This window comes from Marmota monax, unplaced genomic scaffold (assembly GCF_021218885.2).
Source record: "Marmota monax isolate L192 unplaced genomic scaffold, Marmota_monax_Labrador192_F-V1.1 WCK01_AAM20220418_F8-fsc00077, whole genome shotgun sequence".
In the NCBI taxonomy this organism is placed as follows: Eukaryota; Metazoa; Chordata; class Mammalia; order Rodentia; family Sciuridae; genus Marmota; species Marmota monax.
Genome location: NW_026694610.1, coordinates 7,808,666 through 7,834,196, shown reverse-complemented (window position 1 = coordinate 7,834,196; position 25,531 = coordinate 7,808,666). Strand labels below are relative to the sequence as shown.

Here is a 25,531-nt window from a genome sequence, read left to right as displayed (position 1 = left end):
CATTTTGTCTGTATAATTTTGTTTCATTTATGTGTGGTAGACCAGAAAGTATTTATTCTACTGTGCTAGATTTGAGTAATTTCAACAGAGATTTGCCATAAGGCCAGCCCCAAAGCCTAAAATATTTACTCTGTAGCAATTTTCAGAACAAAAAAAATCTGCCCACTTTTATAAAGAAATAAACCAAAAAATTTCCTGCATTCAATTCTTTCCTTTACTTGGAATTTTTAGACACACAATAATTGTAATGACAAATTTAGAGTTATTCTATTTTTTCTTGATTCTAATTATACCACATTTAATTTACCTTCTTATCTGGAAAATGTAAATATAAGCACCTGTGCCCAGGAAAATGTATAAATTCAGGCTCAGTTGTTACCAAAGAATAACTTAAATATATACCTCAGCATACCCTTAGCAGAGAGGCAGCCTGTGAAATGGAATAAATACAAAAGTGAATAAACAAAATAATTTGAAAAAAACAAAACTTTGTGGAAGAGGGAGAACCTGATTGTCAGAGTTACCAAATTAATAGAATGAAATGTCTAGTTTTCAATAAGAACATCACAAATGAACCTCAAGTGATTTAAAAAAAAAATAGGAGACTACTTTTCAATTATTAAAAAAATAATAAATAATCTGTAAAAAGCGTTCCTGAAAAAACTCAATGTCAGATCTACTAGACTAAACATTATAAAACAGCTCTCTTATATATGTTCATAGAACTAAAGAAATGTGTGAAATAGTCAAGATCACAATTTACAAACAAATGTAAATATCAATAAAGATAGAAAACCTAAAAATAAACTACAAAGAAATTCTAGAGCAGAAAATTCCAATAACTGAAATAAAAAATTTAGTAGAGAAATTCAAAAGTATTTTGGAACAGGCAGAAGACAGAATCACTGAATTTGTGGAAGGACAATTAAAATTATTGAGTCTGGAGAGTAAAAAGGAAAAAGGATTGCAGAAAGGTGAATAGAGTATAATGGACCTGTGGAACATAAGCAAGTGGCTTCATACATACATTGTGGATTTTCAGAAGAAGAAGAGAGAAAGGGGTAGAAAGAATATTTTGTTAAATAATGCCTGAAATTTTCACAAATGTTATTTAAAAATAAATATAAACATTTATGATGCTTTATGTCCTATAAGTAAGATGAACTAAAAGAGAAATATGTTGAGGCAAACATTCAAAAAGAACACAGAGAATCTTAAGTAAGGAAGAAGCAACACCACATAAAAGGGATCCTGATAAGTTTATAAACACATTTCACTTCAGAAAATTTACAATCCAGAAATCAATGAGTTGAGTTGATATACTTAAAATACTGAAACAAACACAACAACAAAAAATACTGGTAGCTAAGAGTTATAGCCAGCAAAACTGTCCTTCAAAAAGGTGGTAGAAATTAAGACATTTTCAGATAAACAAATGTTGAGGGAGTTTGTGACCACTGCTCCTGCCCAGCAAGAAATGCTCAAGGGAATCCTGTAGGTGAAAATGTAATTTGGAGCACCAGGAAGACATAAATGATAGTGACAACATTACCATTTCAGAACATAAGAGAATGCTACATTGACTTGGTTATCCATATCCTCTGAGTAGACAACTCAACTAAACAACAACAACAAAAAAAAATTAAATTAAATATTTTAGTCTATCTGGATTCATCCAGTAAATTGAAAAAAAAATACACAGATCTATTCGTTGCTGTTTTTACTTTTTTTTCTCTATCATGAGTAGCAGGATTGTACGTGCCCCATACATACTATTCATATAATTAGCCATATGAATCCAAATTTCCTTAAAGAGCAAAAATAAATAAATAAATAAATGAAAAATAAAATACCTACAGCAATGAAAAGTATTGTGTAATTTTTTTTTTCAGTGATTGGACAAATTGAAATAGAACAATTTATTTCATTTTATTCTAAAGGAGATAGAAGGAAGGGAAAAAAATTTAAAAGTATGCATTTTTCTAGAAGAGTGGACAACTGAGATGCCTGATGTGTATGGGGGCAAGTGTGGATGGTTTCAGACCATTGACCTAGGTGGTTATCTTTTCATAAGTTTCCTCTAAATTTTCTGAAATGAATAAATGGTAAGAATGGTTAAACTAATAAGATTTCTTATTTAATTAATGGAATGTCTTATTTATTTTTTATCTTCATTATTGCATTTCAATTATACAAAAAAGTGAATTTCTTTGTGACAATTTCATATGTTCATATAATATTCTTTGATTGTATTCATTTTCATGCAAGTGACATGATTGCACATTCTTTATAGGCGAATAATATCCCATTATGTATGTATGCTACATTGATAAAGCCTTATCCAAACTTGATTAAACTGGAAATCCATATGCAACAAAATGAAACTGAATCAATTTCTCTCGCCATGCACAAAAGTTAACTCAAAATGGATCAAGGAGCTTGATATCAAATCAGAGACTCTGCGTCTGATAGAAGAAAAAGTTGGCTCCGATCTACGTATTGTGGGGTCGGGCTCCAATTTCCTTAATAGGACACCCATAGCACAAGAGTTAAAAACAAGAATCAACAAATGGGACTTACTCAAACTAAAAAGTTTTTCTCGGCAAGAGAAACAATAAGAGAGGTAAATAGGGAGCCTACACCCTGGAAACAAATTTTTACTCCTCACACTTAAGATAGAGTCCTAATATCCAGAGTATACAAAGAACTCAAAAAATTAAACAATAAGAAAACAAATAACCCAATCAACAAATGGGGAAGGACCTGAACAGACACTTCTCAGAGGAAGACATACAATCTAATCAACAAGTACATGAAAAAATGCTCACCATCTCTAGCAGTCAGAGAAATGCAAATCAAAACCACCCTAAGATACCATCTCACTCCAGTAAGATTGGCAGTCATTATGAAGTCAAACAACAACAAGTGCTGGCGAGGATGTGGGGAAAAGGATACACTTGTACATTGCTGGTGGGACTGCAAATTGGTGTGGCCAATTTGGAAAGCAGTATGGAGATTCCTGGGAAAGCTGGGAATGGAACTACCATTTGACCCAGCTATTGCCCTTCTCGGTCTATTCCCTAAATACCTTAAAAGAGCGTACTATAGGGATATTGCTACATCGATATCCATAGCAGCACATTCACAATAGCTAGACTGTGGAACCAACCTAGATGTCCTTCAATAGATGAATGGATAAAAAAATGTGGCATTTATACACAATGGAGTATTACTCAGCACTAAAAATTGTCAAAATCATGGCATTTGCAGGGAAATGGATGGCATTAGAGCAGATTATGCTAAGTGAAGCTAGCCAATCCCTAAAAAACAAATGCCAAATGTCTTCTTTGATATAAGGAGAGCAACTAAGAACAGAGCAGAGAGGAAGAGCATGAGAAAAAGATTAACATTAAACAGGGATGAGAGGTGGGAGGGAAAGGGAGAGAGAAGGGAAATTGCATGGAAATGGAAGGAGACCCTCATGGTTATACAAAATTACATATATGATGATGTGAGGGGAAAGGGAAAAAAAAACAAGGGGGAGAAATGAATTACAGTAGATGGGGTAGAGAGAGAAGATGGGATCGGAGGGGAGGGGGGATAGTAGAGGATAGGAAAGGTAGCACAATACAACAGTCACTAGTATGACAGTATGTAAAAACGTGGATGTGTAACCGATGTGATTCTGCAATCTGTATACAAGGTAAAAATGGGAGTTCACAACCCACTTGAATCAAATGTATCAAATATGATATGTCAAGAGCTTTGTAATGTTTTGAACAACCAATAATTTAAAAAAATAAAATAAAATAAAATTATATAAAACCTAAAAAAAAGAAAGTTATTTTTGGCTCTTCATTTCTAATAGAAATAGATGATTTATTTGTGTTCTGACACAAGAAAACCTACCTTATTCAAACAGCTTTAACATGGCGAATGGCATAGGGGATATCTTGGAGAAAGATAATCTTCTGAGTTTACCAAATCAAAATCTTATTGGTATTAAAATGTTTCAAGAAGTTTATTATCTTTTGGGTCTGCTGACTACATCATTGATATCATCCAAATTCTGATTTTGTACATAAGTGTAAAATTACTGCCAAGAATGTTCATCGTTGCTTGCTTTCTGGTTCATATTACTGTTGGAACAAAAAAAAGTAGTTGGAAATCATTTCTGTATGCAGTGAAAGAAATTTTCCCAAAGCAATTTTTTTTATTATTCTTATGGTACAAATTTCATTATATTACTATTCCTGTAAAAACACATTATACACAAATAGAGTGACTTGGCTTAACCTATACACCTGATGAAAGACATATGATTCGTTGTCAACTTTTCATCCAGAAGCCTATTGATGATCCATCCATATGTGCTATCCTAAGGTTGGATACATAAAATCAAATTTACTTTAACCAAAAGGAAAGAATACTCTTATATTAAACAATAACTGTGTATGCTAGAGGGATACTAGGAAATTTGTGGGCTTGTTGAAGAGAAAATTTATAAAGTTTCAGAACATGAAGATAGATTGAATTGCTGACAGCATATCAATATTATCTTGTAGGTGGGGCCAGGAATCATAGCTATTTCATGTGTAGTTTTTCCTTATTATAGGACTGCAAAAAAAATTCTATCCAATCTAGATGTGTTTCTGTCTGTGGGAAGTCATGTTGAATTTCCTTTTATTGTTTCTCTGTAGTTTATGTTAAAATTAAATTTAAATATTAATGACACAAATATATATTTTAAAAAGATCTGCATTTATTAGTAAGTATGTTAGAATAGATTTTTAAATCATATTGGTCAACAATATGAATAAGATAAAATATGATAAACATAAAAATTAACATGTTGCTGAAATAGCAACAAAATAAGCCAAGTGACCAAGTACCCCTGCCAAAAAATAAAATGTGAAACAATTCATGGTTATTTGCAATCAGAGTAGTGATGTTAATCAAACAAGAAATATGGGTCTGTTTTTATGGCCAAATTCATTATCAGTTTAGAAAAAATTCAGCTAAATCATGGACTTTTGAAGAGAAAGCAGGCTGAATCTGAGACACATATTAAGCAAGACTTTCACTGGGGACTAAAATGTAAAGCAGTAGAATACCAAAGTAAGCCTATCAGCGATGGAATGCTACAATAAAACCATCTTTTACTTCTATGACCGTGGGTTAAAAATAATAAGCCTTGAGTATTTTCAATTACAGATCTTTCTGGGATCTGAAGTTCAAATTAGCAGTAGCTATCTAGTCATAAAAATCATATACTGATATAGAAAAGTAAAGTTCAATATAGTTTCCCAGGTTAGCAGTTTTCATTGTAACCCAAAAAAAGCAAATTAAAACCTGTTTTAGTAGAAATCATTCTCTTTTTAAGCCCTCAGGATATTAACAGATTAAATTGAAAAAAAAATATGACCTCAATATCAAAGATGAACAACTACAAAAGAAGTCAAACATAAGAAAAAGTTAGCAGAAAAAAGTAGGAATTAATATACATACTTCACCCATCAATATATTTAATGATCTTTGAAGGCCAGTCCAAAAATACAGAGAAATTATGAGATAAATTTTAAAACCTAAAATGAAATCTAGAGAAGTCTCTAATTTTTGCAAACATTCAATATAATTTTAGAATGAAATATAAATGGTAAAATAAAAATCACAATAACACATTAAGAGAAGATTTCATTCAGCTAAATAGACACTTAATGAAGCATTTTTTATTTACTCCTAACATATTCAATTTACCAGAACATAGAATACCTGAAGAATAAGCAAAAGAATATATCTATTGATAGCATAATAACAAAAAATGATTTGGTCATATTAATATCAGAAAGATATTTTCAAGAATTTAAAAAATCATTAATTATAAGATGTTTGAACACTAAGAAAACCTAATAATTCTAAATTCTCAACATTATATAAATGTAGCCAAGCAATCATTGCAAGGAAAAATAAATATAAATGTCTACATTTTTGTAAATTTTCTTGAATTTCTTCAACTAAGAACACATCATGGAGGCATATACTTGTAATCCCAGTGACTAGGGAGGCTGAGATAGGAGGATGACAAGTTCAAAGATTGCCTCAGAAGCTCAGCAAGACCCAGTCTCAAAAAATAAATAAATAAACAAACAAACAAATAAAAAATAAAAAAAAGACTTGGGTGTAACTCAGTGGTAGAGCACTTCTATGGTCAACTCCTTGTATTACAAAAAAGAAAAAAAAATCATAATTGAAAAGAAGATGGATAGATAGGCATCTGGATATGTATATCTTAATACAGAATTTTGTACTGTTTGAACAAGTGGGAATACAAGAATGTCCCTGCATTCCATTAGAGAACATGTAAGAAAACAAAGGCATGCAGCCATGTAAATGAACTGCTGTACAAGGTCAAGCTCACATGCCTATCTTCTGCAATTAAAAGGGCAGACTGGTCTGGTGTTATGGTGCATGTGTATACTCCCAGTGACTTGGTAGGCAAAGGGGATTTTAAGTTTAAGGCCAGTCGAAGCATCTTTATAAGGCCCTAAGCGACATAATGAGACATTATCTCAAAATAAAAAAAATAAAAGTGCTGAGGATGTAGGTCTTTAATCAATTGCCCCTGGGTTAAACCAGGGGTTAAGTTACAACCACACCCTGGAGAAAATAAAGTGGACTAACTGGAGAGAAAGGTACTACCTACTTTTAGATTGCATGGTGGTATCTAATTTCACTAAGCCCCATTCAGATAAAAGTACATGCTATCCTTCTTTTATGCTTTCAAATACCAATGGATACTATAGGACCCCAGAATATCAGAGACCAAATGGCAGTATTTGAGAGCCCAGAGCCAGGTGAAAGCATTTTTACAATTACTATGCCTTGATCCATAACAATCTGGTTGCCACTGAATTAAGGAATGTATGGAGTTGGGATACCTAGACAAAACACCTCATGCACAGCTTGTTTTAATTAATAGTGAAGGAAAATGAGGCATGGCAAGATAAAGCCAACCTTAGTAACTGTGATAGAGACATAGCTGGTAGTAGGTAACTCTGAATCATTCACTGAGAATCCTTGAGAACACGTGTACCTCAATCACTCACTAAAAATGAGAAATATTTCTAAGTTGACACCTCTAGGTTTTGAAATATCATCGACTACCTATGGAATGTTGCTCCTACCTATTTATTGAGTTGCCTTGAAAGTTGCCAAATTCAAACAAATTTCAGAGAAAAGGCTGCCATTTTTTATAGGCCCAGGCTTTGGTCAAATTGTTCTGTTTCTTGTGCTTTAAAATGTAGCATATGCAGTGATATACAACAAGGTATTGGTGTATATCATATTGCTAAATGAATCTCTGTCAGATCCTAATATAAGGATTAACAGGAATTTCTAGGGCTTTGAGGAAAGAAAATTCGTTCTGAGTTCAGAGAACTACTCTTTGTTGGCAGCATCTGGGATGTTCTTAGATCCAAAAAGAGAAAGACATTCTACCAAGATTCAAAAATTGATGTTGAGACCTAAAGCTTCTCATCAGAAACTAAGTTTTCTCTCACCAGCCATGTTTGTAAAACAGTCTGTATGACAGTAACCCATTGCTTAACTCAGACTTAAGCAGATCCAAGGAAACTGCAGGAGCAAATTCCCATGACAACTTCCCCACCCCACTGCCACTTTCATCTTTAATCCATACCTAGAGCTTTGGCAAAGTTCTCCCCAAGCCAATTTATACAAAAGGAAATGACTTGAATCAGCTCCACATGTATGTCTTCACAGTATATTGATATGAGGCAGATTGAATAACATAGATGCAAAATGGCCCCACTTAAGGAAACATAATGATGAAAAAAATTCTTCACATGAGGAGAGATCTGAGGAGCCCACTTACCTATTCATTTTGTATAGCTGAAAGAAGACAGGAGTTTCCATATAGGTAAATTTCTGGATTGTGTATAACTTCAAGACTATTTCATCAGGGACTGAAATAAAGAAGATAGCATCATTGACAAGTCTCAGGGAATGAAAATGTGAACCAACTGTGGGAGTGGTATGAACTATGGGAATTTTTCATGTCACAGTAGTCACATAAGAAAGCAACTTTTGTAGAACCATCTGTTAGCATCACCTATATTTTGATTGTCAGACAGCTTTTCTGTCAAATCTCCCACAATTCCATGAGCAGAGAAATTATGGGGACAGGGATGGAAAATATTTATGGTTCCAAAAACAAGGTAGTTTCCTCAGTGACACTTGATTTAAGTACTGCTTAAATTATTGCTTAATTTCCAAAAGCCGAAGGCAGGTACTGAGCCTCAAAATGGAACCATTTTGGTGGAGCCTGATAGCCACTTGAAGAAAAGCATTTATATTTGATCAACTCTAACTATGAGGAAACAGTGACTTTTTTCTTATAAGAGTTGACATGGACTCAATAAATGGGATTGCTCTATGTACAGTATCTTCACCAGCACAACATTTTTAAATGCCCTTTGTATCACTGTATCTTTGTACAAATACAGACTGCAATCAATGTGTAGAAATGGACTTCTTTCTATAGGTCTTACTATGAACCCTAACTCTTGGGGATACCCTCTTGGACTATAATGTTGAACATCATTTAAAACACTTGTCCAACTGCAGCAAAATAACTGGGGGGTGACGAGGAATTTGTGTAGATTGATACAGCAGGAGTGGGAGCTGTTTATTATAGGAGAGGAGGGGTATATATACATTACACACAGCTTATCTTAATTAACATAAACTAGATACAGCAGTCAACCAATAAGGAATCTCCACACTTAATGGCTTGCTGGCGCCTTCACAAACCACTCCCTCTGGCAAAATGCCAGGCGCCATCCTGACTTGTTTACAAACCCTAACAACTAGTATCAATTTATGAAGCATAACTCTTGGATCTTGTAACACCTTGAATAAAAAATCTCAATATATGAAACGTTACTCTAGCTATAAAAGACACCTGGCAAGACCAAAGGATTGAAGGAAGGGTGGAAAGTCTCCCTCTCAAAATCACAGTTGGAGACACATTTTTGGAATTTTTCTTCCTACTCCAACATTATATTCTTCTGGATTATGATCTCTGTTTTCCTAAAACTGGAATTATGAATTCTGCTTAGGGACACAATATTACCTTCTACTAATTTTAAAGCTGTGTCTTTTGGGGTCAATTAGGCCAAAAAGGAGTAATTGTGTTGGCCAAGGTAATAAAAGAATATAGCCATAACTGGGAGATGATGGAATCACAGGTTTCTGCCTGGTTCTCACTATCCAAGGTGCAACCAAAAGACCAAACCCTTTGGAGATGATGATCTTGATCACACTACCAAATAAACCAGAGGAGCCAAATTGATAGCTGAAGATGAGCCTCTTCTACTGTGTTTTCTAAGCAAAATTGATTGGCTAGTCTCTTGAAGGAAAATCTGATCAGAAATTACTTCATGGTGATTAAGTGGGGTAACTACTACACTTAGGGGAAATGTAGACCATAAATAACCAAGATTATATTGAAGGTCATGATACAAATATCTAAATGACACATGGAAGAGATAGAATTTTGCAAGGTTCTGTCTGTGTGATCATTTCATTTCCTCAATGTCTTCTTATCTAATCTTTCTTTGGGATTCCAAGTTCATATTCCCACACACTCTTGAACTTGAATTAAATAGTATATTATTGGGCACCAAATTCGTAACTTCCTAATTCAACATGCAGTGCTCCCATTTAATCTGGGATCTCTGCCTCCCTGTACACTTAATCTTATTGAGTCAAAAATATGAAAAAGAAGGCAGCTGAGTGTCCTTTTATCCTAAATTCTCTCTTCCATGGACAATTTTGAGTTGAATTTATCCCATATAACCCACAAAGAAATTCGATGTTTTACTCTATACATGATTGTAATATGTCTTTGCTTGACTCGTTTGCTTTAATTTTTTCTCATTGTTGTTTTTACTTTCCCCTCTATCATCTCTGCACAGTATGTGTCCACTCCAAAATCAGGGCCACTATTCTAATCTGTTTTGACTTCAAGAAAACCACATTGTTTTTTCCAAGATTGATAAAATTGAAACACATCTCAAACATTCAATCAAGAATTTTACAACACAGACACAGACTATTATAATAAAAGGAAAGAATTCTCCAGAGAAACAGAACCAATAGGTTTGTACATTTATAGAAACAGATTTATTTTTGAGAATTGGCTCATGTGATAATGGAGAATGGCAAGTCTAAAATCTGCTGTGGGAGCAGGCAGGCTGGTGCGGGAGAAAGTCTACCAAGGCCATCTGCTGCAGAACTCCTTCATGACCAAGGACATTCAATCTTTTGTTCTTTTGAACCTTCAACTGATGTGGTCTACTCACATTGTAGAAGGCAGACTGCTTTACTGGGTCCACTAATTGAAATGCTAACTTCACCTAAATACACTCTTACAAAAAACATCTTGAACGATATTTGAATACATGTAAAAGAAATCTCAGTGCTTAAGACCTCCCATATCAGTATAACATGCTGTGTTTTGTTAAAATAAAAATGTATGTCATGAAACTTAGGGACAAGTTGACATACTTTTACAGTGAGATGATTTATGTAAAAGAAAGCAAGTATATTATTTATTCAGATATGATTCAAAATGATAGTTAAATATCTTCTCACAATATGAATACATTTTTCTTCTGAAAGCAAGTGATATTCTAATCATTCCTCAATAAATACATTAAATTTAATATTACTATTTTTTCATAGGCAGTAAAAGTCCATATATACGATAACATAGTATAATCACATGAAAATTTAGGGAAACATTTATCGTAAGGGTTAATTTACATACTCACATGTTTTACATGTGAGGTAAGAGGTAGGAAGGATTTTTCTGATAATGTATACTGTAAAATAGACTGGAAATTCTGACACCTAAAAGACTGTGTTCAACAAGGTCAATTTTCTCATTTGTAAAAGGGAGGTCCTTAGTTGTGCACTTTTGGTTTATTTATTCATTATTTATTATGGAGATTACGAGAGATCCTCTACAAAAGCTTTAGGCAAAGTCCTGGTCACAATTTGCATTGAATCAATGCAGTCTGTCATTTAACAGTGATACACAGCTGTTGATGATGTGATATCAATCTATAGAAGACAATATTGTTTCAATCTATAGAAGAGATCTTGAACTATCAGTGTATTTCAAAGGAAAACCTGTTATTTTCTCAATTGTTCTGAACTGTAAAACTGGTATCTTCAAGTTATCCTTTTTCTGGCAAGGGTAGAGACACAATCTCCAAGGTAACTGAGTCCCAAAACATATCAGAGTTTAGAAACAGAAATCTATACTTAAAATTTCACTAAGAAGCAAAGAGGTCATTGGTAACAAATTGCAGCTCAGTAGCAATATGCTATGTGTAATCAACCTTCTAGTCACCCAGTCTTCAGGGTTAATTACCAATTACTACTGAATTCATATGACCAGCAATGTTGTTCAATTTAAGCAAAACTTAAGTCCTGAAGAACTGTTCTGTTTATTTTTGGAAGCTTCAGTGTCTTCAATTAACAATATAGCTCATTGAATTTTACTTTCATCATTTTATGCAAAATCTTAAAATGACATTTATAAAATGGAATACTGTTCAATAATATTTGATAAAATAGAGTGACTACATACTCTATTTCAGACATGAAATTAGTTAGAATAATGTTTAGAATATTCAGAAATAATTTCTAGTTGGGTGAAATAGTTGTATTAGCTGGTTCTCTTAATTATTTGATACTATCTTTGAATAAAGCAAATGCATAATTCCATCTATTAGGACTACAAAAATAAATGTTTTTTTCCTTCTCTTTATAATCTCTGAGATAAAATTTAATGCCAATGTGTTGTTTCCAGAGTTCCATCATGGATCTGGGGTTATAAATTCATATAGTATATAATGGAAAGTATATTTTTGTGTGTTTTTCAAGAAGTTTCAACTACTGTAAACCAAGTGTTTTTAAATAGTTGAAAATTATTTATATAGTATGGAATTTATACTGCTTTTCTGATTTCAAAGAATTTATTTTTCAAGTTTTTAAAAATCTAGCATATCCTTCAGTTTCTAACTTGTCCAAGCATATGTTATGCTAGCAAACAATGCATCAAAGTTTAGAGCAAAAAAGTATTCACAAGTCAATGTCATGAAGTCAGATAAGATACATTGTTTATTTTTATCAGACAAAAAAAATCTGAGTGTAAATTTAATGCAACTCAAGCAACATCAAGCTTTATCACATTATTTGTGTATCATTACTAATAATAATTTTACACATTGGAAAATAATATTAGCTTTTGAGCATTAAGAAACCTAACTTTTCCCCACAGGATTTGCATGTATTGAGCAGAATATTTAACTGCTTAAAACACCTTTAAGAAAAGTTCAACAGCTGCTTAATTCAGCAGCGTATATACTAAAATTGGAGTGACACAGAGAAGACTAACATGGTTCCCACACACAGATGACACACAAATTCGTGAAGTGTTCCGTATTTTAAAAAAGAAAAAGAAAAGTTCAACAAAACCAATGGAGATAAAAGGCAAAAGTTTTGGCATTTGTAAAATATAATAGTTGTCCATGTATGCTAAGTATTCATTTGATCCTTGACTAATGAATTTAGTATTATTGTTTGAATATAAGATGTCCCTCTATAATTCATGTTAATGCAGGAAGATTCATAGATTGGATTGTGAGAGCTATAACTTAATCAGTCCTTTCTAGTTTGAATGAAATGATTGGGTGGTAAGTGTAAACAGGTGGTGTGTGGTAGATGGAGGTGGGTCACTGGGCAATATGACCCTGGAAGGGTGCACATTCCAGAGATCCCTCCCTGACATCTGCCTCTTGACTCTTCCATGAGCTAAGCAACTTTCCTCTGGTGGCTTCTTCTCCCATCATGTGCCACTTGAGCAGACCATAGAGCCTTCCATCTAAGGACTGAGATATTTGAAACCATAAACACCAAATAAACTTATCCTCCTCTAAGTTGTTCTTGAGGGGTACTGTGATTACAGTGATGCAAAAGTTAACTAAATCTCAGAGAAAGAAAAATTACTGTATTTTCCCAACATTTGCAGTATTAGCAGCCATCCGATGTGAAGCTTTGAGAGAATTTTGGTAATTTCCAGATATAGAGGCAGATAGAGATTGTAAAATTAATAAAACCCCTGTTAATCTTTTGTAATGTTGCAGTATGATCCTATTTGTAAGGAATATATTTTGCCAAAAGGAAATCATAAAATAAATGTTTCATCTGATTGTAATAGTTTCCACGATTTGATTAAAGTGTTCTTCAGAATTAGTCTATGATTACTCAAGATTTGCTCTAATTTATAGTAAATTTGAATGCACTGTGAATAAAAGAGTCACGAGTCACGTCACATTTGTATCCTTACTAGCTTCATTCTTAGTAAATAGATAAACATGGATGATATTGGTTGAAAATGGCAGGACAAATCTGGATATCTAGTCATATCTCATGGTTGAAAAGGATGCAGTTTGTTCTTTTCTTTTGCTTGCTCTCTTTTCACATTCAGTGCTGAGGGTTGAACCCACAGCTTCAGCTTGCAAAGAATGTGCTCTACCATTGAACTGTACCTCCAGTGCAGTTTTATTGATTTTAAAAACATCTTTTTAATTTTCTGGTAAAGAGTATCATCACTTATTAGTGTTTTAGATGAGGTTTCTGTTTGTTTGATTGTTTTAGAAATTATATTTTAAACTTTATTTTTTTACAAATATTTCTGTCTTCCTATCAAAACTACACTAAGGTTTCATCTCACTATAGTCAGGATAGCAATTATCAAGAACCTGAATAATAATAAATGCTAATGAGGATATAAGGGTAAAGGGTTCATTCTTACATTGCTGGTGGGGCTGAATATTAATTAGTACACTCTCTATGAAAAGCAGTGTGGAGATTCCTAAAAAGAAAAAAAAAAAAAAAAACAGGAGTGGAACCACCATAAGACGCAGCTATCCAATGCCTTGGTAATACCAAGAGAGCTTACCCAAAAGAGCTTAAATCACCATACTACAGAGATATAGCTACTTCAATGCTTATGACAGCATAATTCACACTAGCCAAATTATGGAATCAGCTCAGATGCCCATTAATAGATAATGGGACAAAAAAAAATCTTAGTTATACATAATGTAATTTTACTCTGCTGTAAAGAAAAATGAAATAATGGCATTTGCCTGTAAATGAATGGAAATGGAGAAAATCTGTCTAAGTCAAAGAAGTAACACAGAAAATCAAGAGTCAAATGTTTTGTCTCATCTGTGGAACCTAGAGCAAAATATAGAAAAAAGGCACTGGGAAAGGGGACAGGATATCATAAAGATATAGAGGAGATTAATGGAGTAGAAGAAGGAGGGTGAGAGGAAGTTAGGAAAAAAATGAAATGGGAAGAAATAGAAATGAATTTAACAAAATCATGTTATAGACATATATAAATACATTAAATGGCATTTGTAAAATATAATAGTTGAAAGGAAGTGAAAGGAAGATCAATAGAGTAAAGGAGGGGTTAAAGTGAGAGGGAGGAGGAGAGGGAAAGGGGGGTAATAGGAATTCAAATCACATTTCTTATATGTATTGTGTTTTCAAAATGAAACCAAATAATACTTGCTCTAATAAAAAAAATTAAAAGTAGGAAAAAAGTCAGTATGATTTGTCTTTATGGGGTATAAAGATTAAAGATTTATTAGAAAACCAATTATTTCAGAACCCAAAGCATTTTTCTCATAACCTTATAGTGATTACAAATAATATTATTAAAACCATCGCATGCAATTTACACATGCAATATAGTCTTTACCAAACCCTCAGTAAAAACAAAAATTGCATGTTATATAAACTATTTCAAATATATGGAAAATAGAAAATGCTTGAAAGCTCCATCCAAGAAGATATCATTTGCATGATTTTCTGATTTGTACATTAGATGTTCCCCCAAAACTCACATATGAGACAGTGCAGGAATATCCAGTGGTAAAATGAGCAGATTATGAGAGCTATATAACCTAATCAGTGGATTAATTCATCATGAGTTAATAATTTGAATGTAATAATGGGTGCTGACTTTAGGCAGGGTGTCAGTGAGTGTGTGCTGGGACTTTCCTTCACAAGTAATTTCATGATATCCAAACAAGACGCCCACACACATAACTCTTTGCAAGATAGTTTCACTTATAAAAACAGAGACAAATGACTTCAGACAAAGCCTTAGGAAATTGGTTTTACCAATGTTTTCAGGAATTAATGTTACTTAATTAAATAAGTAGGTTTAATTCTACAATTTTGAGGATAATTAACATAAATAAATATATTAATAAGTTCACATACTAACAGATTAAAAATAAAACAATATGATATTGTGACAGTAATACAAAATAATTCTCAAATTATAGTAATAATTCTGGATAAATGAAACAATGGCAAAATAAAGTGCAAAGAAATATATTTATTTACTTATTTAGTGAAAAACAACTTTTGAAAAAAAAAGTATAAACCAGTAAGTTAAATTGATATGAATGCTTATATTAATTGATGGAATGGGAAAACCTCTGAAAACAATGAAACCTGGGATTTCAAATAAAGAGAGATAAGTTGCAATAGGCAAGAAATATTTTAGATTTAATAAGTATTCATCGAGAAAAGAAAACAATTAGGTGAGCACAATAATGGAAAAAATAACTCTACCTGGATTAGCACAATAAACATAAATAAAAACTCTTGTAAATGAAAATCTATTAGAATCATCTTTTAATCAGATTGGGAAATTTACCAAAGCAAAACAAGGGGACTGTTATTAATACATTGATATAATACTGTAAACAAAGTATAAAAGCAGATAATAAACTCTATAATTAACAGAATCTTAAGAATTAGAATATACAATTTATTTTAGAAAATTATTAAAATAAAACAAACAACCCTACTAAACTGACAAATGATTTGGTTAAAAAAAGCATAGTAAATAAAAATACTGCATACTCTTCCCCAGAGAAGGATAAAGCAAAGAACATGATCAAATGATACTTCATAAAAAGTATTATCTATATCAATAGCCATAAACTTCTGGTAGACAATGTTATGGCATTCACAAAATTTGAACTGTATTTTGTCCCTCTTGTTATTTTTGTATAATAATTTCAATTCTAAAAATTTGTATTACAAGAATACACATATGAAAAAATATATATGTATGTATAAATATTCACATATAGAGAGAGCATATCTGTGGTAGTTTTGTTTTAAAATATCTGAAAATAGCATTAATTTTTATGAATTATGAGAGTAGTTAAAATATTCAATAAGTGAATCTAAATGATAGGTAAGTGACAGTGATGTCAACATCACTTGATATATTGTAGCATCATATATATATACACACATATATAATATACAACATTTCAGGAACAAAATCCAGTAAAATATGAAAACAGGTTACTACTGAGAAGTAAGGGTGTTCAGGAAATTAGAAGATTAATTTATACAAGAAATTCCAGTTTCTAATATACCTACTTCTACATTGTTGGAATATTTATAATAAAATAGCATTTATATACCAATTTTTAATAAATTTATCCCTGCATTAACTACACCATCACTTAACTATATATTTCAATCTATTAACTATATAACTATATTAACCCTGTTTTTGGCCAACTTTAAGATTAGCCAAGCTTGTAATTGTTTTAGCAGAATTAATATGGGAAGATGTCAATAGCCTATTTTGAGGAATATTTTTTTTTAATCACATAGAATTGTCATTTATTTTCATGTAAAGATTTGCAAGAATGCAATTAATGAGATTGCATGGGACTCTTACTGAGCTTTTCTAGGGAAATTTGTCCTCATTTCAATATTAATAATACTTACCTTTCTCCCTAATAAAATTTCTGTAGATATGGTTACTATATTAGTGTTATATAAATGTTGGAGATATATAGAAGAATTGTGTTTAGAGAGGCCATATTTTAGCATGAATTCTTTTCACATCCATGAATTTGTATATGAATTTTTATGTAATTACACAAGCAATTTATAGATAAACTTGTATTCTACAAGAAAGTAGGAAAAAAATCTTTTGTGTGTGTGTCATTTGCCAAAAGCTTATTATTTTTAATTTTTATATATATAGATAGATAGATTTAACAAAAATGATATTTTTAACTCTATTTTACTTTTACTTTTTTTGTAGTTTGTTCCCCCTACCTCAACAAAGGGAAACAATATCAATTCTTTTCAAACATATAAAATGAAAAAAATTTGAAAAGTATATATAACCTCAACACATAAAGAAACTCACATATAATTATACATCATTTGTCTTGAATTTAGGTAGCATATATTTAATGTTGAATATATGCAACTGCAAACCTACAAAATACCATATAAATATATTCCCATGCAATACATACATATATACACCAACATGTACATAAAAACAGACGAAATATATGTATTTAAGAAACAACTTTATATTTATGTTTAGAAAATTGCCATCATCTTGCATATAATATTGGGTACCTAATAAAAACTGAAATAACTTATTTCAGTTTGCAATGAACTTTATTTTTGTTTCTGTTTATCAGATATATTATATGAGATCATTATTGGTGGGTGTATTTCCTCCTACATTACTGCATATTTAAATTAAATTGGAATTTACACAAGTACAAATAATATTATGATGAGAATAATTGTAAATCTTTCATTATGAAATTTTGAAACAAAGCTTTAACTTATTTAGTAATTTAGTAAAGAAAAGGTTGAATAGCCTTCATACTTTGTTAATTCCTAGGGGTTTTATGTTTTGTGAGACTCCTGAATGAATTATGTTTATTGAGTATATATTTACTGGTTGTAGTGGTGTCAAGAAAAGCTCCTGATGGTTATAGTAATAAGAATTCATCGAACTCTGTAATGTGTAGTGATAAAATACCTATCCCTGCCAAGTAATCATCTTAGGTTTTGTAAATAAACATCCCACCCAGAAACTTAGAATAGAATGTATTGACTTCTTTTTTACTTAAGTAAAAAAAATAAAATAAAAAGAACTTTTGTTCTAAGTTTATTACCAGCATGTTTTAAATGTTCAGAGTTAATGAATATGGAGCAATAATTCAGCTGTTTCTCTTTTTTTGGGTGAAGTTGAAAATATGTTGGAATTTGAGATTTTCTACCTGAAAAGAACATGATCATTAACAAGATTTTTATTTATAAACTTACAGAAAATGTATAGAACTTCTTTGTCATAGACTTATAGGCAAATGTTATTTTTCTACTTTTTATGCTCTATGCAGTAATACTAAACTGTATTTTCTTTCAAAAATACTGAATTGTTCATGAAATAGACTTTCTATTACATGAAACTGTATTTGACTATAAAATGTGCTTTTTTGGTTGTATTTTTAATATTTTTTGCTTGTAGTTGGACACAATACTTTTATTTTCTTTATTTATTTTTATGTGGGGCTGAGGATTGAACCCAGCACCTCCTACATTCTTTCTACCACTGAGTCACTACCCCAGTCCCTAAAATGTAGTTTTAATCATGGTATTTGACAGGAATTTTCTCGATGTGTATCTTTTGTATTAAAGTTATAATAGGTTCTTAAAATGGAATTTTGCTTGATTTTATAAAATATAGAAATATTTTATATCCATTTCATTTTGGTTAAAATTTAGTATAAATATGCATATAAAATAACATTTCCTAAAAAGCTTTGATATAAAAATACATCTGGACCTGAGAGTTTTGAATAAGGAATTATGAAAAGCAATTATCTTCAATTTGTTTTTCTTAATTTTTTTTCCTTGATTTGTATCTCCCTCACTCCCTGCTTCTTTCTTTTTTTCCCTTCGTGTCATTTGCCAAAAGCTTATTATTTTTAATTTGTATATATCTAGATATATTTAACAAAAATGATATTTTTGAATTTATTTGACTTTTACCTTTTTGTAGTTTGTTCCCCTTACCTCAACAAAGGGAAAATAATATCAATTCTTTTCAAATTTATAAAATGAACTTGTTTTGTGTAGTAAGCACTTTTGTAATACTATCTTAAATTTCCCCTCTGTATTCAATCCCTTCATTCTTCTTGCATGCCTAATTACTTACAGTTTGCTAATTTATAATTTAGTATAAACCCATTGGAATGGAAAGAGATATAAATGAAAATAAATAGTTTTATATGTATTTTGAGAATTTGAAGAAAAATATGCTCGTTTCACCATTTCACATGCCTTACAATGAATTATAATTAGTGCACGCAACTTATAATGAATTTTATTTACAATTTTATTTAAAACCTCATCTTCATAATTTATAAACTGTATGCAGTATAGATCAAATTAACCTCTCATGCAGAGATTAAAACCTTATCTGCCTGTCTTCACTGTTTAAGAATCATAATATAGCCTCCACGGTTATAAACACTCCTCTAAAAATTAGTTTGACTAATGTGCGCTTTTATTTTGTTTATAAAAGTCTATGTGCAGCTGCCATTGAAAAATTTGAATGTTCTGACAATATTTACTGAAACTAGAAATTAAGCAAAGTAATAAAAATGATTCCCCAGGGAGATGTATAGCAAGGCAGAGACCACTAAGTAAACATATTTCATCTGAAGTTTAACTAAATCTGTTTAGCTTATTTTGCACAAATTATCCCATTTAAAATAATACCTATGAAAAGATATTATAACATTTAACAAAATAATTATTCAGAGACAAAGATCAACACTTTTGCCTTTTCTTTATCTCTTGGTGTAGGAAACACTTATAGTAATAAATTTCTACAAAGAAAACAGATACAGAATACTTCCTTCACAAGTGTCCTTTTGGCTATCCTTTGAGACCCACCCTTGTTTTTCCTCTCCTTAATGACTAGTACCCATTTGTCTATTCTGCTTTCTATATTTTTGTCATTTTTGGAATTCTGTTAAAACATAAACATATATATAGTCTGCAGATTTTTTAGACTAAATTTTACATCTCACTCTTATTCTCCTATGATCAATCTAAGTTGTTGTAATATAAATAGTTCATTTTTAAATTCCTGAGTAGTATTCCATTGTGTTTCTTTACCATGGATTAGATTGATTCCATTTATCACTTTGTTGATGTATTTCTGATGTTTTCGGTTTTTGGACATTGCTAATAGAGCTTATATGGACATTTGTGTACAGATTTTCATGAGAACCTAATTTCTTATTTCTCTGTAATAATATTCAAAATTTGTTGTAATCACTGAAGATGAACTATAAATATTATGTGTATAATACTACAATTTTCACGAAGGATAGAGTAATATTCACAGGGGATTTATTCCTAGAGGCCTAGTGATGACTTATATATTAGAGAGTGTCAATTCTTATGCATGCTATGAGTTTCTGTATATATTTGAACCTATGATAAAGTTGAATTTATAAATTCGGCACAGGAAGCAATTTATAATTATAACTAATAATATAATAGAGCAGTTATTACAATACACAGTAAAAAGGGTTATGTGACCGTGGTCTCTATTTTTCTGTCACCTCTAAATATATTGCACTGTACTCACACTTTTTCTTATGATTATGTGAAATAATATCTAAAGGAAGAAATTTATAAGATTCCATTTAGCATATCTGAATTTCCAGCATTTTCATGTTTGCATTTTGAAGCCATTGTTAAGTAAAATAAGAATTATTTAATCACAAGCATTGTGAGGCCATAACAGTAGAACTGATGACTGACAAAACTATTAACCATCCTAGAGATAGAGAGTGTATACAGTGTGGGTATCCTGAACAAAGGAATGGTTTATATCCCATCTGAGGCAGAGTGGAAAAATATGAAATTTCATAATGCTACTCAGAAATGTACACAATTTAAACATTAAGAATTACTTTAGTAATTTTTCATTTAATATTTTGACCTCAGTTGGCTGAAACCACATAAATTGAAATGTAAATAAAGATACCATTGTATATTAAGTAGAAATACATGCACATGTTTATCAAAAAGCCTATACAAGAATGTTTATTGCAGTAGTATTCAAAGTAGGCAGAAACTCAAAAACAGCACAAAGTTCTGTTTGTGCTGTAAAAGTCATCTTTGGTGAGAGAATTCGGGACAGTTTTATCCATCAAAGACACTGATTACAAAGGAAGGCAAAAACAGTACTTCAGGAACTTTAATGATATTCTGCTTCTTCTTGAGTGTTGTTTGTACTCATTGTCTGATAACTTATGCACCTCTGAAAATTGTACTAAAACTAAGTTTCCTCCCTTTCCTCTGGTGTGTGCTTGCCACCATAAAGTGTTGCTCTCTACATTATCAAGTAATTGCCCCACTCCTCTTTAGCAGTGAGTTATAGGTTTCTTGACACAGATGGCTTTGAGTTCAAAGTCCCAGAGCATCTTTCACCATTTGCATTTTCTTTCTCCCTCAAGACACTGCCACATTTGTAACATCTTAGTGCCTTAGTCTACTGCTCATTAAAAAGCCTTCTCGCCAGAGTTTAGGAACATATATCCAAAGGACAACTGCAATTATTGACATGATGTGGCTTCTTTCATGAGCTTTATTGCTTGCTGAATTGCCTTCAGTGAAGTGTGAGTTTAATTACTGAGACTAGATATCTATTGAAGGACAGTGACTGTTGTTTCATCCAGTGTAGCTGGTCCCCTCACAGGTCAGAGGGGTGAGAAGGATTCTTTTCCTAAATGATTTTGGAGCCTTCCTTTTCTGGACATTTTCAAGAGGAATTCTGATCCATCTTCTCAGCTCTTATAACTTACAAAATTATATACAGTTCATTCTCTTTCAAATATTGCCTAGCATATTACCCCATTTATCAGGTAAGAGGCATAATGATACACAGTTTACATGTAGAATCTAGTGATTATATTAAGCCTATGAATTAATGTTCATATTTGTCTCATTTAACAATAGAAGAGATACAAACAATATTAGATCATTTCCCAAAGAATCAATAATGTCTTTACCTTGCCTCTGTTATTTCATTCTGTATCAAAAAGACCAGCTCTGCCCACCTGCAGTGCCATTTGGTCACAGTTAGTTCTTGTCAGGTTGCCCTTCTCGTCTTACTCAGGGATTGCAATGATGAGGTAAAGGGGGAATGTCAATAAGATTCATAGCAATCTCATGGAAGAATATCAGAAAAGCAATTGAAATGCTCAAGTGTATTTCTAATTTCTAGAGCATCTTGGAGGTGGCTGTATGTTAGAAAGGACAATCCACGATTTCCAAGTGCCTGGGCACATCTTTAGCTACCGTTATAATTATTCAGTTGATCCAAGGTATACCTGGAAGTTTCCAATAATTTCTCACAAAGGTTCAAACATAATTTTTTTCTGCCAAACAGCCTATGCTAATGATATCGAGTAAACTTGCCAAGGATATGTGGGCATTCCCTGCCCTATAGGCAATGAAATTTTAAAAATACAGCAATAGTTTATTAGGCCTCAGGAAGTAATAATAATAAAAAATGATAAATAATAACAGCAGTAATAATAATATAGCAATAAGGAGAAAGAGAATGAAAGAAATAATTCTTTGTGTTATGCACACTTTTAAGCACTTTATATTAATTATCTCATGGCATTCTATATAATAGCATATGAGAAGAGAACTTTTCACATTCATTTTGAATGGATCAAGTACTGGAATGTTAAGGAAGGTCAGTTATTTGATATGGGACCCATATGTATTGATGGAATGGAACCTCTGATATAGTCAAATAAGCACTTCCTCCTTTTAATTGATTACCCACTGTGTTTATTACAGTACAGAAAACTGCCTAACATAAAAATGTTCAAAGTGGCAAGCCCCATCTTATGATACTATGCATCAAGGAGGTAAAAGTAGTAAGAGGCAGGCTACTTGGGTTGCCTTGAGGGAAGTGCTAACATTATCCCAGTTATAATAGAGAAAGGAACACCATATTATTCACTATGAAAAAGATGGCATTTAGGACTCCGTTACAAATAGCTGTATTTCAACTTTAGCTAATGCAGCCACACTTTAGAGAAACTATATAAATTTTGCTGAGATAGCAATGTTTGGGATAGACAGATAAATACATTTTCTTTTATCTTTTTTTTTTTTAAGGGTCTTACTATGTTGCCAGGGCTGGTGATGAACTCATAAAATAAAAACATTTTAACATTGGCCTGTATATTGTTGTCTTAATGGAAAGAGAAAGAAATTTAAATACTCTGTCAAGATGAAACCAATAAGATTTGCTGACATGATGAGAGAGAAGGAAAATTAATGAAGAGTCCACAATCTTGAAATTGTTGATTGGGTGAATGATGATACCATTAAGTAAAACAGGAAGCATGAAAATGGATCAGGACTATGGGAAGGAAGATGATGACTTCAGTTTTTGTTGAATTAAATCGAATCGCTGATGAAACATTTAAAATTGGCTGCCCCATCTAGGGGAAATTGAGTCTGTTCAGAAAGTGAAACAGATTCTTTATGAGCATAATATCTTTTCTTCCAAAATTTTTAAGCCATTAGGGAAAGTTATGCATATAAAATAAAGTCATAATGCAGTATTTAGGGTTCCTATTTGTAATGGATGATGATTTTTTTTGGTTTGTTTTGTTTTTGTTTTTCATTTACCACATATGGAAAATATCCTTGATGAGGGAAATGACATTTTTATGTATTCTGTACATTTTCTAGTTTAACCATTATAAATCAAGTGTCAGAGTGACTGCATGACAGGCTTTCATATTGCATCATTATCTAGAGATGGCTCAGTCCTTTATACCTCAGCCTCATCTGCTTACTCATTATAAATAAAAATGTGAATGAAGCATAAATTCCATATTTTCTCCCCTTTGATTCTTAATTCTCATGAACTGTTTGGGAACTTTTAACAAACTAAAATCCTCATAAATTTGTATCAAAAATTTAGAAAGCATTTAATTTAAGTTAATTTGTGTTTTGAGTTATACAAATAGCTTTTTTCGTTTTTAATTCTGATTTTATGTGACAGAATGTGTGAAAATAAATTTCATCATGACTTCTTTTTATATTAATGGCTTTGAAAATTTTCACTACTAAAAACTAGAAAATCAGCATCTGTATTTTTTCTTTATGTCCTTTTTTATTATTATTTATTTTTTTTTATTTCTTACTGTTCTGATTTTTGCCCCAAGTGTAAATAAACAGGTGATTAAATAAACTAGGTGATTGACCTAGTGATTTTCTGACAGTTCACTGAATATCCAGTAATTACCTTATTCATACTTGAAGATTGCATTATCTCAAATTGCCTGGAATGATAACAATTTACAAAATTTGCTCTGAGAGTTCACCTTCACTGTAAAGTGATCCTCTTTCTCCCTAAGCTACATTATCTTGTAAGAAGGAGTCCAGAGAGTCTCCGTCTACTATTTTTCCCATTTCTTTCATTTTTATTCTCTGTGGCCCTTAAGCAGCTCTAAGAAGGTAGATGTGTTTGATGCCTATATTGTTTATCTTACTATTTGTCAGTGTAGAAACACAAAATAAACTAAAGAAGAGGTTTTCAGAGTGTCTCAACAAAGTTACACCTGTCCTTCACAACTGGATTCTTCAAGTTAGCTTTGACTATGAAATAAAAGTTATTAAAGTCAAAATGCTACAAGATTAGTTTTCAACTTCATTCTGCTGAATCTTCAATAACAGAATCGATATTCTATATTTCCCTAGAACTAAAGAAAGAGGAAAACAAACATTTACAAATTAACTTTGTTTTTCCATCTTTATGTTTACTTGATATTTATTCGTGAGGATCTTACTTTGGTTAATTGAACAAGCAGATGTTAACTAAATTGGGGGACAATAAGATACACAAATTAGGAACATTAATTATTGTCTGTGTTGTAGAAAAAAATGTTTTAAGGTTAATTCAACTTCAAAAAGCTTAAAGAAATATTCGGAATTTATTTTACTGTTTATTCAGGAATTACAATAAATACATATATGAATAAGTTTAATACATAAATTTAATATTTTGATAAGTTTTAATCTAATTGTCTTTAAACTATAAAAATAAATTAAAGATTGCTTTAATGGTCTTGCATTGTAGTAAATTAGTGGCACATTAATTTTTATATATAAATGAGCATTTCACTAATTTATTATTGATATATATATATATATATATATAATATATATGTTTTATATATATAATATATATGTTTTATATATATAATATATATGTATTGCAGTACTTTTAATTGAACTCAGAGTCTAATGTATAATGGGCAAGCATTATACCACTGAACTACAACCATAGCCAATATTACATATATTATTTAAATTCCTAAGCTGCTATTTTCATTATAAAACATATTTGTATCTGTGGACATAATGTATACTGCACTTATTATAAATTTTCTTAAAGTTTAAAATAATATAATTTCTCTATGAAAATGTATTATTCATAATTCATTGAAACAACCTC

The 25,531-nt window shown here is 31.4% G+C and overlaps 1 non-coding gene across 1 annotated transcript; it reads left to right on the top strand.

Annotated features, from left to right (window-relative positions):
- Positions 1–12,432: 12,432 nt before the first annotated feature.
- Positions 12,433–12,539, top strand: LOC124077824 (U6 spliceosomal RNA). The gene has a single exon (XR_006846735.1). It is a non-coding gene; the product is annotated as a U6 spliceosomal RNA (small nuclear RNA).
- Positions 12,540–25,531: the final 12,992 nt, after the last annotated feature.